The sequence below is a fragment of the Pezoporus flaviventris genome, unplaced genomic scaffold (genome assembly GCF_033815535.1).
Source record: "Pezoporus flaviventris isolate CSIRO_AGI_PZ_B2104156 unplaced genomic scaffold, CSIRO_AGI_Pfla_v1 ptg000031l, whole genome shotgun sequence".
In the NCBI taxonomy this organism is placed as follows: domain Eukaryota; kingdom Metazoa; phylum Chordata; class Aves; order Psittaciformes; family Psittacidae; genus Pezoporus; species Pezoporus flaviventris.
Window position 1 is genome coordinate 49,515,910 of NW_026892579.1, and position 17,820 is coordinate 49,533,729.

The window sequence follows — 17,820 nt, forward strand, 5'->3', positions numbered from 1 at the left end:
ATTCTCTGGCCCTGAGGCCAGCTGGCATGCCACAGGTTTTCTGGCCAGACACAAGCTTCTTGCTGGGAGCAGTTCATTCTCATGTTAACTTCCCACCACGATGAGGGGTTATTTCGGAAAATGCTCATTGAAAGGAGACAAATCCAAGCCAGCACTGTCCTTACAATTTGTTAGAAGACAGGCTGAAATGCTGGGCCCCAATGTCCTTGGCCCTGTCCACCTTACTAAAATAGATGTAGCCTTGTACTGGGTATAGGTATATATATAAGGGTGCCCAGATGCAATCGTAGAATCTTAGAATGGTTAGGGTTGGAAAGGACCTTCAGATCATCTAGTTCCAAGCCCCCTGCCATGGGCAGGGACACCTCACACTAAACCATGGCACCCAATGCTCTGTATTAGCCTTGAACACTGCCAAGGATGGAGCATTCACAACCTGCCTGGGCAACCCATTCCAGTGCCTCACCACTCTTACAGAAAAGAACTTCCTCCTTATATCCAATCTAAACCTCCCCTGTTGAAGTTTTAACCCGTTATCTCTTGTCCTGTCACTACAGTCCTTAATGAATAGTCCCTCCCCAGCATCCCTATAGGCCCCTTTCAGATACTGGAAAGCTGCTATGAGGTCTCCACGCAGCCTTCTCTTCTCCAGGCCGACAGCTCCAACTTCCTCAGCCTGTCTTCATACGGGAGGTGCTCCAGTCCCCTGATCACCCTCGTGTCCCTCCTCTGGACTTGTTCCAACAGTTCCATGTCCTTTTTATGTTGAGGACACCAGAACTGCACACAATACTCCAGGTGAGGTCTCACGAGAGCAGAGTAGAGGGGCAGGATCACCTCCTTTGACCTGCTAATCACGCTCCTTTTGATGCAGCCCAGGATATGGTTGGCTTTCTGGGCTGGGCACACTGAAGCCGGCTCATGTTCATTTTCTCATCAATCAATCATCACCCCCAAAGTCCTTCTCCGCAGTGCTGCACTGAATCTCTTCTTTGGCCAACCTGTAGCTGTGCCTGGAATTGCTCCAACTCAGGTATAGGACCTTGCACTTGGCATGGTTAAACTTCATAAGGTTGGCATCAGCCCACCTCACAAGCGTGTCGAGGTCCCTCTGGATGGCATTCCTTCCCTCCAGGGTATCAACCGAACCACACAGCTTGATGTCATTGGCAAACTTGCTGAGGGCGCACTCAATCCCACTGTCCGTGTCAGTGACAAAGATGTTGAATAAGACCAGTCCCAACACCGATCCCTGAAGGACATCACTCGTTACTTGTAATCTACCATGCATGAGCTTTCAGGAGTGTATTGATGTCCTAAAACAATACCACGTGACACTAATCTTACAGTAAGTCATGTTGGGATAGGTGGGATGTCAGAGGCCAGTGCAGACTGTGCATGCTCCCCAGTTAGTTTGCAAGCCCCACCAACTCCCTGGAGAGTTGCATTTGCAACGGGAGAGGGCTGGATCAAGAGGTGCAACTGAGCTCACCAGGCAAGACAGCTGTGCTGATTTGTGGAAGATGAGGGTGGCTAACTCCTGCTGAGCTTGCAAACATGCTTTCTCCAGAGCTGGAAGGGTACAGTGAACTATGAAATACTCAGTAGTCATTTTTTGACACTGTCAGTGGAGACTGAAGTAAAATTCCAAGTTAATTGGATCAGACTCTAAAAATTCAGTAATAAGGAAAACACATTGCCTAGCTTCTTACTGGATTGTATGTTAGGCACAATGACTGTCATGCAGAAAGTAAATTCCCATTTTTATCATTAAACAGGCAGTGAAGACTCTCATTTTTTCTCTTTGGGGAACTTTTTCAATGTCAGCTTCGTAAACTGCATTCAGAGCCAAAGAAATGTTTAAAAATCTGGTAATGGTAAAGAAAGAGTTTTCAAAGAGAAATTCCCTGCCAGTACAGTGCCATTGTTGTGCTACATTTTCTTTTGAAATGCCAGCAAGAAACAATTAAGGAGCAGCACTTGTAATGTATAATTGATGGTTTGCAGGTATCTAGAAACTTAGAGCAATTAGACCCAGGGTGCAACATTACTTATTCATCACCATCTGGAACTTATAACTTTATAAGCCATGCTATAGTTTATGTTTGTCTGGCAGAAATGGCAAGTTTAGCGTTTAAGTGCTGCATTATGATGCAGAAGTTAAATATTTAATAGTGTCCCGACATAATGAAGCTGAGTGGGATAAGATGAACGTGTTGTGTGGTCAGAGCATAGCGGTATCTAGATATTGCAAAATATAAGGAACAGAATGCCCTTCTGAGAGCAAGAGGACAGAGAATACTTCCAAATAAATCTGCAGCATTTCTGTTGCATCAATAGAAAGCTGTGTCATTGATCCTTGGGTCACAGCATGCATTATCTAGTAATAGCTGTGATTGAAGTTTAGATATGATTCAGGTTGGTGAAAGAACTGTTTCTGTGAAAATCTGAGAATCTCCCACTTTCTTCTTTGATGGTATAATGGTGGTAGACTAAAGATGGATAGGGAAGTTTTGAGAAAATATTTTCTTTTCAGAAAAATGTCACTTCATCAGACATCAAATCCATTCTAGTTACTGGTTTGACAAATTTCTCACTGGAAAAACAAAACAATCCAAAATCAACAAACCAAACCCCAACCAAAACCACAAAATAAACCGAAGTCAAGCCACAAATCCTGAACAGTTAATTTTATAAATGTTGAATGTTTTCTAAAGGGTAAAGTTCACATTGGAAATAGAACTAATTCTAGGTTTTTGTGTTACCCCCACTTAAAACCAAAGAGAAGAACTGGGTGAAATGATCTGTCTGGATCTATTCCAACATTCTCAGGATTCTGAGTTCATGGACTGCTTCATGACTGGAAACTTTCTTAGAGCATTAACATTCTTACAGTTTTGGTAGACCAGTTTCTACTCTGCTCTGCTCTGGTCTGGCAACCCACCCTGATTCAGCTGAGGTGACTGACTGTGGATTGATCAGTTCCACCTCCAACCTGCACATGGAGAGGAATCCTGTGTTTAAGAACTACCTTTTAAAGGAACTTGATAAGATTAATTGATTCTTTCTGCACTGTCACCTGTCTCACAGATTCTTGCAAGCACAGTCAAACAGCTCTAAATATTTTGTATGTACATGAGAGGTGGTGATATTATGCCTTAATGCCAGATTTACACCCACTAGTGATGCCTAGTGATGCAAAACTTCTGTAGTGGGAAGATAAATGTCTAGTTTTAACCCTTCACATTAAACTGGTCCATATAGATGATACCCTAGTAGGAAATTTGAAGTTCTTTGTCATGCAGGTACTTCCAACAAGCTTCCTTGGTAGGAAAAGGAAAGGATCCACTGATGCAAAATAGCTGAGTCTCAGTGGCTTACTACAAGTGGGAAACTAGCTATTATGATCAACTTTTTGGAGACTCACGCAGGAAGGCTGACACATAGAAGTGCCATACAAACTCTTTCCTTGTTCTCCTAGAGACACAATTGCAATGAATGTTACAGTGCAGTAGATTATACCGGCTTTCAGAGTGATTCGCAAGAGGTGCTGTGTTGTTCTGATCCTCACAAGCCAACAAGTATGGCACTGGCCATCGTGGCTTGGTATTGTTTTATCTACAGTATCAAAATGTTCACTTTCTTATATTAATTTGTTATTTCTGCTTGACTTAATTACCATTTTGCATGTATTCTTGTTCATCCAGTTCATGATTCATAGAACAGAATCATAGAATCATAGAATAGTTAGGGTTGGAAAGGACCTTAAGATCATCTAGTTCCAACCCCCCTGCCATGGGCAGGGACACCTCACACTAAACCATGTCACCCAAAGCTTCGTCCAACCTGGCCTTGAACACTGCCAGGGATGGAGCATTCACAACCTCCCTGGGCAACCCATTCCAGTGCCTCACCACCCTAACAGGAAATTTGTTTTAAATATCCTCATCTAAATCTACATGTTATGCAAGCAAACTGGAAATTCTTCTGCAACTAGGCTAATGAACTAGTACTTTCATTCATTCATTCAGATAGTTTTGACTCCTGAGTCAGTCTACACAGGAATACAGTATGATTTTACCAGCATGAGTTTCAGAATATTGTCTGGTTTTCTTACAGCTCCTGTTCCTGGAATCCAGTGATGACAAAAATGCTTTAGTTTTCATGCTTACATATAAACCAAAAAAATCTGACCTATAAATGCTCAAAACCTGAAAGTAAATGAAAAAAACACTTCTACTTTGATTATTATTGCTATAACCTAATAATTTATTGGGGAGCCCAACTCATGATGTGCAGCTGTTCGAGTATTTCAAAGCTAACTGAAGCCCTAAGCAAATAAGAATTTTGTCTTTACTTTCTCATGTACTGTTGTAGTAGAGATTAAAAGTATGCATGATTAGTATAACAGCATGGAGTGTTATTCTCTCCAAATTGCCTTAAGCATCACTTATTAGCATCACTAAAACATTTAACAACACTTTTAAAAACAATTTGCAGGCAAGGAGAATCAGTTTTATTTCAAGTATAATTTTCACCAGGTCATGTTCAGTGCAGGAGTTATTTACATTTTTACCTTATGTTTTCAAACATATTGTGTATGATGACTAAGAACAGAGACATGTATCATGTGAAGCTGGAGAGGACGGTATTTACCATAGCAGGCTCAGGGGCTGATTAAGGTCTCTCCAGTGCTGACACTAGGTAGCGGCTGACAAGTTTTCTATTATTCTTTGTAATAACTTTTTCTTCTCGTGTCTTTTTTTGATTTTTTTTTGGGGGGGGTGGGATGGGGGTGGGATGTTTTTTGTTTTTGTTTTTTTTTTGACGTTTTTGATTTTTCGTTTGTTTGGTTTTCCTTTTTTAAAGTCTGTGGCCATAGTGTTTGTGCAGGAGAGTTAGGTGTTATGAATCAGGTGCAGTGCTGTAGTGATGTCCAGGCTGAGTGTACTGAGAGTCTGAAAGTCTGATATGGGCAGACATCAGCACCATCCCAGAAAAAAAAAACCACCTCTGTGGATGATGAAAAGCAACACAGACCACTTTACTGCTCAAACAGTCTCTCTTCCGTTTTCAGAGAATTCAGAAGCATCTACTTTGGAGAAAACCATCCTTTAGAGAAGAGAAAATAGAGCTTTCCTTCCATCATTCTAGTTTGGAAAAGGTGGGTTCATGAAGCACAGAAGAGGCAGCGCTCTGTCACAGCTGTGCTGCATAGTGCACTGCAGATGTGCCTGAATCCAATAGGATCACTGCTCTTCAAAGGAAGACCAACATTTGCCAAAGCAACGGAAATCAAAAAACAAGCATAAACAGCTAAATTATCATCCTGCTCCTACGCTTACTCAGGATTCCTATGGTATCAGGTGCATCTGCATGGAAGATGCATATTTCTGATTACTTCCCACCGCTCTTGAATATCGACTGCAATAATTTCCGAGAGCTACATAGCACATTGCTAAACAGCCTAGACATGGCATAGATGACCAAGCAGCTCTGTATTCCTGTTTTCCCATGTGGCTGCATGCCAGCTGGGATGGATCAAAGCAATTGACACTGCAAATTCATCATGGGAACTTGACTGTAAAGGAAAGAAACTGAGGGAATTGCAGCTGCCTAGGATGGTGGCAACGGAACTGGACTTAGGCTTTGGTTCAAAAAAACCAAAATCATTGTAACCAATAGCTTTTAATATAGCCTTGAGCATGCAGGACGGACATTCTCCATAGACCATAGAGGAAAAAAAAAACTAATCTGTAAATACCTTCCAAGCTTGAGTTATTTATGTGGAAGAGCTTGAATTCAAACTAAAGGGTTTTGTCCATGGTGATTATTTGTCTATGTCACAGACAAATTCAGAAAAAATTTCCAGCCTATTCATAAACTGAACTTCTATAGGAAGAATAAAAAACAAGTGAGGCGCTGAAAACCAGACAGCTGCACTCCGTCTGAAGGACAGTGACAACCCCCAACCAGGATAATGAAAAAGCTCCTCCCTTTGCAAGAGGCAGCATCCAGAGTCAGATTTGAGATCTTTCCTACTCACCCCTTCTGTGTTGCAGTGACTGTACCATCAATCAGTTGCCCCCTTGCTGTACTGACTTTTCCCTAAGTATGGACCACAGTAGACAAAATACAGTGTTGATTGACAACACGCAAGCAGAAGTGCTCCAAAGAAACTTAGCAGGGACGTTTGATTTCTTTTGTTAGCAAATAATGACATTTACTGTCAAGAGCTGCTGTCAAGATCATCAGCTGCCCATCTCCTCCACTGAGTGTCCCTTGGCTATTTTTGATTGGATTCCCTTTCATCAGGATCTAGAGACCTGTGCTGTCCTCTAAAGTTTAGCTATTGCCTCACTTTTCCTTGTGCAGCATTTGTTATATGACTTTTACTTTTTTTTTCTGCCAGCCTAGATTTATTTGTGAAGGTCACAGAGAACTGGCTGCGATAAGAGCCCAAAAGCCTTCACTTTGCTTCTGAATTGTTCTTGTTAATTCAGTGCTGATTGAAGATTGATACCAGCCCTGGAGATCAAAGTCTCCTATTCCCCATGACAGCTCAAGCTTTTCCTCATGGCACTTTTGGCTTAACCTAGAGGTAGCACAGGTTCCAAATCCATTAAGTCCTTCACCCTTTTCAGATGAATCTTGTTGCTGTAAATTTTGGTAATGGTTTTGTGCTACGAATGTCTGTTCTGCTGAAATTAAACTGTCATCTAACTCCTTCTGGTCACTTAGCTGAACTAAGAGTACTCTGGAAGCCAGTTCTATTATTTTTCATATTCATCTAGTAGCTGAAGTGCCTTTTGAGTCTTCAGGCACAGTCACTGTCGAAGTTACCACCTACCAGAAAAGTGGCATTGCCTTTCAGTTCATCTGCATGCAAGCAATATCACTTGTTTAAAGCTACTCAGGGCCTGGAATACTTCAAAATCTTTATATAGGGATTTAGATGAATAGGACCTATGAAGTAGAAAGATCAGGCCACCTCAGATAAATCAGTTTTTCACATGTACGAATCAAGTAGTTCACAGTAATAGAAAACGGTCACAGCAGTCTTGTTGGGTCAGTCTGTAGTTTATTACAGAAACATTATTACTTCAGTGAAGGCTGTGAGGAGGTTCCCAACAGAATAAAATGCTGAAAGCATATGCTGAATTATATGAATGTGCCTGGATCTGTCCCCATTCAGCAGTGTTAGGTGTCTGATTGTGTTCAACTCTCTTGATAACTTATAAACAAATGTACAGATTTATAGTGAGCCTGGTTTTTTTTTAATGAAGGTGCATGACCTTGGTTTTCTGCAATCCTATCCAACTTAGATTGAGCTTTTTCTGTGATGAGGAGTAAAAGGCTTTCTAGACATTCCTTACCTGAATTAACATTGTTCTATTCCATGTTTGATTAGAGTATGTGGTTTCATTACTTTTCCTTTCAAATTCATGGATGGTTTTTCCTGACTTCTGTTTCTATGATTTCTTTTCTGGAAATATAGAATCATAGAACAGTTAGGGTTGGAAAGGACCTTAAGATCATCTAGTTCCAGCCCCCCTGCCATGGGCAGGGGCACCTTACACTAAACCATGTGTCCTGGGTTCAGCAGTAGCAGTCATGTTTCTCCTCCTTGGTAGCTGGTGCAGTGCAGTGTTTTGACTTTTGGCTCGGGAATAGAGCTGATAACAAGGATGTTTTAGTTTGGCCAAGGACTTTGTGAGCCTCATGCTCTGCCAGGGAGGAGGGGAAGCCAGGAGGAAGCAGAGACAGGACACCTGACCCAAGCTAGCCAAAGAGGTATTCCATACCACAGCACGTCATGCCCAGGATGTAACGGGGAGTTAGCCGGAAGGGCTGGGAGACTGCAGGGTTGGAGGAGGTATCGGTCGGTGCTTGGTCGGGCTGGGGGGGCGAGTTATCGGTCGGCTGGTGGTGAGATGATGTATTCTCTTCCCTTGTTATTTCCTTTATCATTATTATCATTGGTGGTAGCAGTAGTGATTTGTGTTATACCTTAGTTACTAAACCGTTCTTATCTCAACCTGTGGGAGTTGCATTCTTTTCGATTCTCCTCTCCATCCCTCCGAGAGCAGGGGGAGGGCAAGAAAAGGGGGGGAAGTGAGCGAACGAATTACCTGACTGGGTTTAAACCTCGACACCATGTCACCCAAGGCTCTGTCCAATCTGGCCTTGAACACTGCTGGGGATGGAGCATTCACAACCTCCCTGGGCAACCCATTCCATGCCTCACCACACTTACAGTAAAGAATTTCTTCCTTATATGCTATCTACACTTCCCCTATTAAGTTTTTATTTTTGTTTTGTTTTGGTTTGTTTTGTTTCTTAAAGGCAAATTTGAAAGTGTCCTAATATTTACTTACTGGTTATGGAAAAGTGGTTTCTGTTTAGGAGGAATATTATGATATTTGCATTCAACGTAACATGAAATATGTCAACATTGTCCAGTAATAACCTTTGGTTTCCTGCTCACTCTGCATTTTCCTCTGTTATACAGCTATGAGGATACTACAGGGAAAAGTTCTGTGCAAGGTCTGGAGGCTGACACTGTGTTTTTCAGTCTATTTACACTGGCAGTTAAGAGTGCTGAAAGGTAAGATTTCTTTTTTTTACGGCTAGCTGGTGCCCAAGCTGCCTGGGATAGCATAGGGGAACCTATTACATCTGTATTTACATTCTTGTGTACATCTAAGTATTAACATTAGCAGTGTGACACCTCCTTGGCTACGAACATAATGCTATTTCACACTTAGTAGAATTTGAGAATTGAAATGAGTATAGCTTAAGTAAATAGTTTACGGTTGAGCTCTGCTCAGTGGTATGTACACACCCAGACAGGCTGGTGACGGGCTTCCTGATCCTGCTATCAGATGTCCCTCCTTCGCCTGGTGCTTTTCTCTGGTGATGGCAATTGTTTGTTTGTTTGTTTGTTTTTTTCCCCAGACTACAGCCTATTTCCATCTCTAGAAAATGCAAGTGTATCATGAAGTGATAGGTAGGCAGAGGTAGCTCACCATATGGTATGAGACTAAGTTAGCCATACCAAACATTTCTAAATAGTTACAGAGACAGTAATTCCAAACACAAGCCTGGAGAAGCATAATGTTATTTTCTAGCTGATTTTCTTAGCTACTTTTATTGAATATAGGTTGCTGTAACAGATGCAGGCATTCAGATTGACATTTAATTTATCCTCTGAATTAAAAAAGGATGATAGAATTTAGTCCCAGTTAAAACATGCCAGCACTCTGCCACAAAGCCTTACTTCTATCAAAGTCATATTAGTGTTCAGCTGTTTACAATTAGCTGAGCTTCTCAAGCAAGCTACCTTAATAAATAGTTTAATAGCAATAAAAAGAACATGTGGCAAGAAGGGTCTACTCTTCTTGGAGAAAAAACAATTAATTATGTAGAGAAATTAAGCTACAAACATATTACTTGAACATTATATTTCTCTTGATTTCAAGTAATGAGCTGTAAAATCTAATCAATGTGCCTCCAAGGGAGCAGTACTCTTGGGCTAGAGCTAACACCACTTGGTTCATCTACCTGGAAAATTTCTGACCAATGTGGCATTGTTCTGATATCTGGCTATGCTTAAGTAGAGATGTCATAGCTATACATACATAGCCTAGTGAGCATTGATGACATATATGAATAAAGACCTTGCAATAAGGGCACGCTGATTACACTGAACACAGCCAGAACAGACTGGTGAGTAGAAAAATGAGAAAAAAGCTGATGTGAAAGATAATTTTTTTATATTCTTTTTTCACAATCTGTTTCTGGAGTAGGATTTTATTTCATAAAAATAAAAAAACTGAAAAAAACTAAAAAAAAACCCACAAAAACCAAACTAAAACCCTGTAAAAAACACCCCACAACAAAACTGGAAGCACAAACTCATGCAAGAAAGCTCATCCCAGAGTTAACAAAAAGGTTGTAGAATTTGTAGAATTTAGAGGGAAAAAAATAAGTCATGTTCAGTTAATTGGTATGTGTGCTCTTGGTATGTGCGTCCTGGCAGATCCCACTAGTGCTCAGACTCTTGACACCTTCGGTATTTCTCATGAGCTGTTAAGGAAACTTCTAACTGCAACCAGTATGTTTTGCTTTTTGATGAGGTTTCACAAATCACACATGCAGTCTGCTTAACATGGCATGATGGATGACAAGGAGCATGTCATGGGTTGATTCTGCTAAGGGATATCTTTTGCACAGCACTTGCTACACAGCATTCATTGTATGCAATTATCTGCCCATGTCCAACGGCTGTAGATTCTCATTAAAGCACCAAGCTTTTCATCACTGGGAGAATAATACATGATCTGGGCTGCTACAGATGCCTGTTAGTTGCAATGGTAAAAAAATATTCAATATCTGAAGTTAAAGCTTTGGAGTCAGAAGCTATGATGTGTATCCTCTGAAGAGGATAAGTTTAGTCTTCATCTGAGATTCCTAGTCTAAAGACATATCAAAAAAACATAAAAGACAAGGAATTTTATGTGAATAATGATGTAATACAGTTTAGAAAACATGGTCTTATTGCTGTGAACTCCTGAGAATCCACAGGATGACAAGGAGGAAAGAAAGGCATAAGAGATTTTCACATTTTAGTTGATAGGAAACACTTCCTATTACAAAGATAATAGCCATGTATTCACTAAATAAACCATTGTTTGATTTCTTAAGAGTATTCTCCCAACACAGAGAATGGACCATGTTAAACTCTCAAACACTTAGAGTCTGAAAAAAGGATGAAACATAGATTTATGTGTAAGCTGGGAATCAAAATTTGGCCTAGTCACTGAAATGGAGCATATCTAAATTGAAGTAGATGATATTTTCACTGCATTTCATACCTGTTTTTTAGACTGCTGTCCTTAGAAAGCTCATTTATTGCTCAGGAAATCCTGTTTGTCAGGAACAAGAAGCCCAGTGGTGGCTGAGAAGACAGAAAAAAGAAAGTGTCATATGAATAATTACTCTTTGGTGCTACAAAGACTTGTAAAAGAGTTCATGGAGGGAAATGAAATAAGGAAATCCAAGGAAAAAATCACAGTGAAAGGGGAATTGATACTAAAGCTATTCCTCTCTCCATGTGTATTAAATATGTAAAATGAAGACAGATAGCTCATCGCAGGGTTTTGGTACTAGAATATTACCACATAATATATCCAAATGAAACTACAGGTCTGAGTTACATGTTTTCATAAGTTTCTCTTTGCTTGCTTTCAGTCCACCCCCAAGAGCACTGTATTTTTCATGCCACCAATTCAAAAGACATGATCAGGTTTCCAGAAGAACTCTTCTCTCTTTGCAGGCATCCTTAATAAACTAAAAATAATGTCATTTGTGGCAGTACAAATGCACCAACGGTAGAGCACATATTAAGTCAGATTCACAAAGCAGGAGTTTTTGCTGAAGCTGGCCATTTTTGTATGCTTTTTATACCTTATAACTGTTTGTTTTCCCAGGAGACATCTTATCAGGCAAACATTGTTCTGGCATCCCGGAACATGACAGACTGTCATTAGATAAAGGAGAAGGTTAATAAAATAGAAATCCAGGTTACAAACGGTGTTTTAGCCAGAGGCATCCCATGGGTTGTGGTGAAGCAAACAGCAGACTAGTCAAATGCAGAAAATTGCAGTCAGCAGAAGAGTGCCAAATATCTGGTTCTTAGTCTGTAATTTGCACATGCCAGCAGAATCTCAAATATTTCTTTTTGTTGACAAGTTTAGACTGAATTTCCTTTGGTCCACAGATTCCCATTTCAATATCCTGATAATCTAGGGAGCACAGTACATTAGGAAAGGTTCCTGCAAAATTTATTTAGTGAAGATAACATAAGCAGGGAAAGCTTTTTTCCCCTTTCTTTTGTGTCTTTTCTTAAAGCATTTCTGGAAATGCATGGTAGAGCCTGTGGATGTCAAGTGGAATCTGGGCTCATGGGCCTAAGGCTAAACAGGATTACTTCTCTGGGTCATCTCTGATTGAGCAATTTTCTATTTTATTGGGTTGTAGAATGACGCTGGCAACTGCAAATATTTCTGCAGAGGAAGTATCTCTTTCTGCTAGACACTACTGGGGCATACAGAAGTGACCATTGCCCCAGGCCTTTAGGTAAGATGAAAATTAAACATTTGAATGAATCAATATGTTGAGGAAAGGACACAGCTAAATTAGTAGCTTGGAAATTATGTCCTGCTTTTTTTGTCTTCCTCAGAGATGTCAGAGGAAGATTAGGACGGGGAAAGAGAGAGTTCAGCTGTCATCTGTGTAACCCAAGCAATGCACTGTGTTTTCTGGTCTTAGTAGCAATATCGAAACTTTCAAATATATTTGAAGAAGAAAGTAGTCAGTGCTCCTGTTTTGAGAAGGAAAGAGGGTAAATAATATATAATGAACATTTACAGTAAGTTAGAAGAATCCTAAGGGGAAAACATGAAAAGTTTATTTCAGAGGTGGAGAAAGATCTTTGAGTGGATCATAAATGTGTTTAGTGTTAAGTGCTGATTTACATTAACTGAGGATTGGTCTTCTATCTCCAACCTGGCAGTTTTGTCTTCTGAAGGAGACTTCCTGTTTCTTTACTTGGTTTTCTTGTGTGACTTGATTTTGCAGCCCTTATTGTACATCAGCTGCCATGTGCAGATGCTAATACAGAGCCTTGGCCAACATCGTTTAGTGTGAGGTGTCCCTGCCCATGGCAGGGGGGGTGGAACTGGATGATCTTAAGGTCCTTTCCAACCCTTACTATTCTATGATTCTAATAGGTCTCTTTATTAATATTCAAATATCCTCTACTCCCTTCTGACATATGAAGAAACATCCTCTACCACAGTCTTCTGGAAGGCTAATTTCTCTAATGTCATAAGAGACTGGTACATCTATGAATGGGATTCCAAAAATGCTAATACAGCTTGAATTTCTTCCCTTCAAACTCCCTCACCAAGTCTTTTAAAAGCAGACTTAGGTTCACTTGGGGCTTTGCTGAAGCCTTTGTGTTAATTCTGAGGAGTACAAGGTAGAAGAGCAAAAAGCAGCCAAAGGAGATGCTGGAGAGAACTACTCTACATACAAAGCATGTCTTCATTTCTTAAAAGAAGGAGGATAAGTGTGATTCTAGTATATGACTGGTAAGAGAAGACAGGAGGTGAATGGTTACAAGTTGGGGAGAAAATGAAATGACAAGGAAGCTACAAGGTTTTCAAAAAATGCAGTTATATCTGTCAGGACATTTTCCAGTCTCTCCAAGATGGCACAGCAAAAAATCATTCTGCTGTCACTGTCATCTAGGTTTGATGTAGAAGTCCTATGCAGAAAAATATGCAACGCTTCTCCCCCAGGAGAGTATTGCCTGAATTTGAATTTCATTGAATTTCATTATTGCCAAAATTCATAGTCGGCATGCATCCTTTAACCCATTCTTTCTCAAATTTTACACCTGTATTCATAGGTGTACCTTTGTTAAATATGAAGCACTTGATATTTACACATTTCCAATGTATGGAGTTTCTCCCTTACTTTACCATAGCTAATGAATTATTCCAACCCCCACCTTGTCAGTTTTTCTGCACTGCTTGCAATTTCTCACATTCTTGAGGCACCTCACTTCTGAATTGATGGCAATTTCTAGAATTGAGTAGCCCATGTTTTCCACGGGTACCATCTTGCTACTGCCTAGCTGTTTAGATGAATCAAGGCAGTAGGAAAGTGAGTGTAAAAGAGCTCTAATTCAGTGTCTGTGATGTTTGTATCAGTATCTTATCTAAACACATTGAAGTACTATGTACTACAGTACAGCTATGTGGAGGGAAGAGTTACATTTTCTGACTTCTATACAAAAGAAACAGGAATTCAAATGGACGAAGTATCTAAAAGACAAACACTCTCTCCAAGTCTATCTTCTATAAAACCATCAAATTTCTCTGTAAGTTAAATTTTTAATGGCAATCTATTCAGCAAAGTGTTTAGACATGTATTAGCCTCCTGGGTATACTTATGCCTCTTGATAAGGCCCCTTTATCTCTAAGCAGGAATTAAGTAAAGCTTAAAGTGTTTCTCTTAATCAGAACTTCAGCATATTCTGGAATATGTGTAAAGACTTTGTTGTCTTGTCACGGTTTATCTTATTTCCCCTATCGTTTCTTGGTATTGCTTCTTTTCAGAAGAAAAAAAATTCCTCTGTATTTTGCTATTGCAAAATCATTTTGATCAGATATGCTGGTAGGAGCTGGATATAAACAATTACATGTTTATATAATCTTTCACAAATGCAGTGAAGATCCATTTATATGGAATTTTCTGCTCAGTGCAAGTGCTAATTGGCATTTCCTTGTTGTTGCTGCATTACTAGCAGTGTGTTAAGTAGACAAAAAGTACTGTCACGCAGATTTGCTGCAGAGAGCAGCATGCTGCAGGAGAAGGACTCTGCCCAATAATTATTACTTTATTTTCCTTTTATCACTGATTGGGTATTAGACATGGAATCTCTCCTGGATGAGGTAATCTTTTCCACTGTGAAGGGTTCAGTTAAAGCCTGGTGTTTTTATTAGAGACACACAGTACTGGCCTGTGACATTTAGGTGGGTGAACAGGTTACTAGGTGAGAAACCTGTAGTTCAACAACTACACTGTAGTCACTGGTCTTACAGAAACTCTTCTACAGCAACCCAGAATACAATTCAGACTGGGAGGAAAGCATAGAGTACTCTTTGTGATTTAAATCTCTCACAAACAAAAAGCTTTGAAAGACTAAAGTCACAGAATCATTAGGGTTGGAAGGGACTTCTAGAGATCACCTAGTCCAACCGCCCTGCCAAGGCAGGTTACACAGGAACACAGCCAGGTGGGTTTTGAATGTCCAGAGAGGGAGACTCCACAGCCTCTTGGGCAGATATTGATCTCTGCTAAATAAATTACTTCATGCAGAAATGATAGTAAGATCCTAAGATCTTGTGTCCCATGCTATATAGGAAGTCAGATATCGCAATTGTGATTATTGTTTTTGTCTTTCCCTCTCTGAACTATGTTTTAGAGAAATCATTTAATAAACAAGGTTTAGAAATATTTTACATTTATAATAAGCATTTATGCATGATTTCTCAAATAGACTTAAGGACATGTTTTGCTGAGCAGATGTATTTGCCCAGCATGGAACAGGTGTCATGTCCTTTGAAGACACTTTTTGTTGGAATGAATGCAGTAACTTAAAACCACGAGGCCAGCACCAATAACTTCCCTTTAATTTCCAAAATTTCCAAAAATCTACTTTTTCAACACCATTTTACTAAAATATTTTTAATCTTTTGAGATTACTAGGGCATATTTACTGGCACACCACATGACATTTTCATGGATGAAAGACTTCTCAAGTTCTGAACATTATTTTGGAAAATAAGATCTTAAAAATTATTTCACCTAGGAAGATACACAGACAAATATCCTCCTTGCCTTGCTTCCTAAATTAGTTTTCATATTATCTGGAAGGCTGGTCGTTAAGAGTTATTTGCTCCAAGTTAGGTGTTGCTACAAAAGGAAGTGCTATACGTATATATATTCAAACTAGCTCTAAGTAAAGTAACTTGTGAAGCAGGAAGACCACATCAGCTAAGTAGGATGCATTAGCACAGCAGAGAACTGAGCCAAACTTGTGTTGTTTAACTCCTCTGATACCCAGTGTAGTCCACTGACAGGTTTTAAGACTGCTCAGAAAGCACATCATTTGAATAATATATAATCTACCAAGTGTTGTTCAACTTGTTCCTACCTAGATTATCCAGTTATGTTCCACAGTTACAGCTGTCAGAAGTTCAATAACCACAAGCACAGCATATTGTGAAGTTTGGGCTTTGTACAGATAGGCAACAAAACCTTGATGGAGACCATCTGTCATTGCATTTCCTTTAGGGGCAAAATGTACTATACTTTGTGTTTCTAAAGAGGAAAACAACGCAAAGAAGACTGAATGAAAAAATGGAATGAATGAGAATTTATCAAAGCTATTCCTTTGTTCAAACGGTTGCTCAGAATAACAAAATTTTGTTGGCTGTTTTCCATCAGGGCTTGTCATTTGAATTAAACTTTTTTAAATTCTGTTGTGTAATTTCAGGGGAAAAAAATTAAAAAGCTCAGACATTTATAAGTATTTGTTTATAAGGATCCCATAAAAATGAGAAATATTTTAAAACACTATTAGAACAGAATAAAAGGATACTTCAGATAAGACGCTACTCAGTTCCAAGATTCTGTTTTATCTGTAAGTGCAGCCTGCAGGCTTAAAATCCTTGAAGAAAATAATTCATAATGGAATAGCTTTCTGTGTGAATCTTATCACGGGCTACTCTACTCCATATGCCTAAACTATTTTGGCAAAAAACCTTTTTAAAAAGCCTCAGCATTGTCATGACACTGATAAAAATGAATGATTTACAAAATCATATTAACATTCATAAAGAGGAAATGAGGAAAGTTCATGATTAAAAAGCTGTTTTTAATTAAGTAGGGTCTAAATATTAGCTTAAAACATGCTGATACATTTGTGAACGCTATCAGCGTACTAATGTAGATCAAACTGACATGAGGGTGGGAAGCAACTTCAAAGACCTAGGACTTGACTCAGTTGCCTAAATAGAAGCATCTCATGTCATGTGAGATTTCTGGGAAGTTCCTATCTGGCAGAATGGCATAGTGTCTCCATAGAGATGTCCTGAATACTTTAGGAAATTCCAGGTATCTCTGTGTTTGGACAAATGAGTTACTTTCCTAAATGCAGTGGCTTGGTTCAGCTGACAAAGTATGGGCCTGTAGTATTATTACCTGACATCCCACAAGGTGTTACTTCCACTTCTAGCTGACGCTCCAGGAAGATACAGTTTTCCTATAAACACCATGGCATAACATACGCCTCTGTGTAGATGCCTCACATATCCTTGGATGTCTCTGGTAGTGACAGATGCCTACATGTGGGCATCTGTGTCTTAAGTGTCCTCAGTGTAGGGGTATACCTAGGAGCCAGATGTCTCAATTGATTGAGCAACCACTTAACCCTACTGCTATGTTGCAAAGAGCAGGATACTGGGGCTGTGACCTAATTAAAATTCCTACATCAGATTATATGGCCTGACAAGGTAAGATAATATGAACTTTTGTCCAACATTTGCTGGATATAAACAATCACAACAATTGTGTGAGCTAACATTTATTTTCACCAACAGTTGATATAAAAGCAAATATACTGTATCTTTTATCAAGACACCCAGAAGGACCTGAAAAACAAACATAAAGTACGTGGAAAGCCAAAGCAAAGAAAATTCACAGAAAGAACATATATCTCCTGAGGCTTGCCCAGTCATGGACATTTTTATGCCTCTGTGATAATTAACACAGCTCTAAATTTTATTGCATGTTGTTAAAACCATTTTCTTGCTTTTCCCAAAGACTTCTGGCAAAATTCCAACTCAGGTTGGACAGGAAAGGTTCCCCCACTAGCAAGGATGTAACTTTAAGAATTGGTAGGTTTGCTTCTCTGGTAAGATTAGTGCCACATTAGTGCTCAATGCAGAGCAAGTTAATAAACCAGGATCTCCTGGGGCCAGGGGTGCGGGTGTGGGGGTGTAATTGTTATATGATGTATATCCCTAGAGTTTCTTTAAAGATACACATCTTTAGTCCAGTAGGAATGAGGTTTTATAGCATAAACTGAACACAGATATGATCTGGACTGAGAGGTATATGTTATTACTTGCAGCTAATGTTACTTAATAAAAATATTCCATTTAAATGTTGTACTGCTTTATT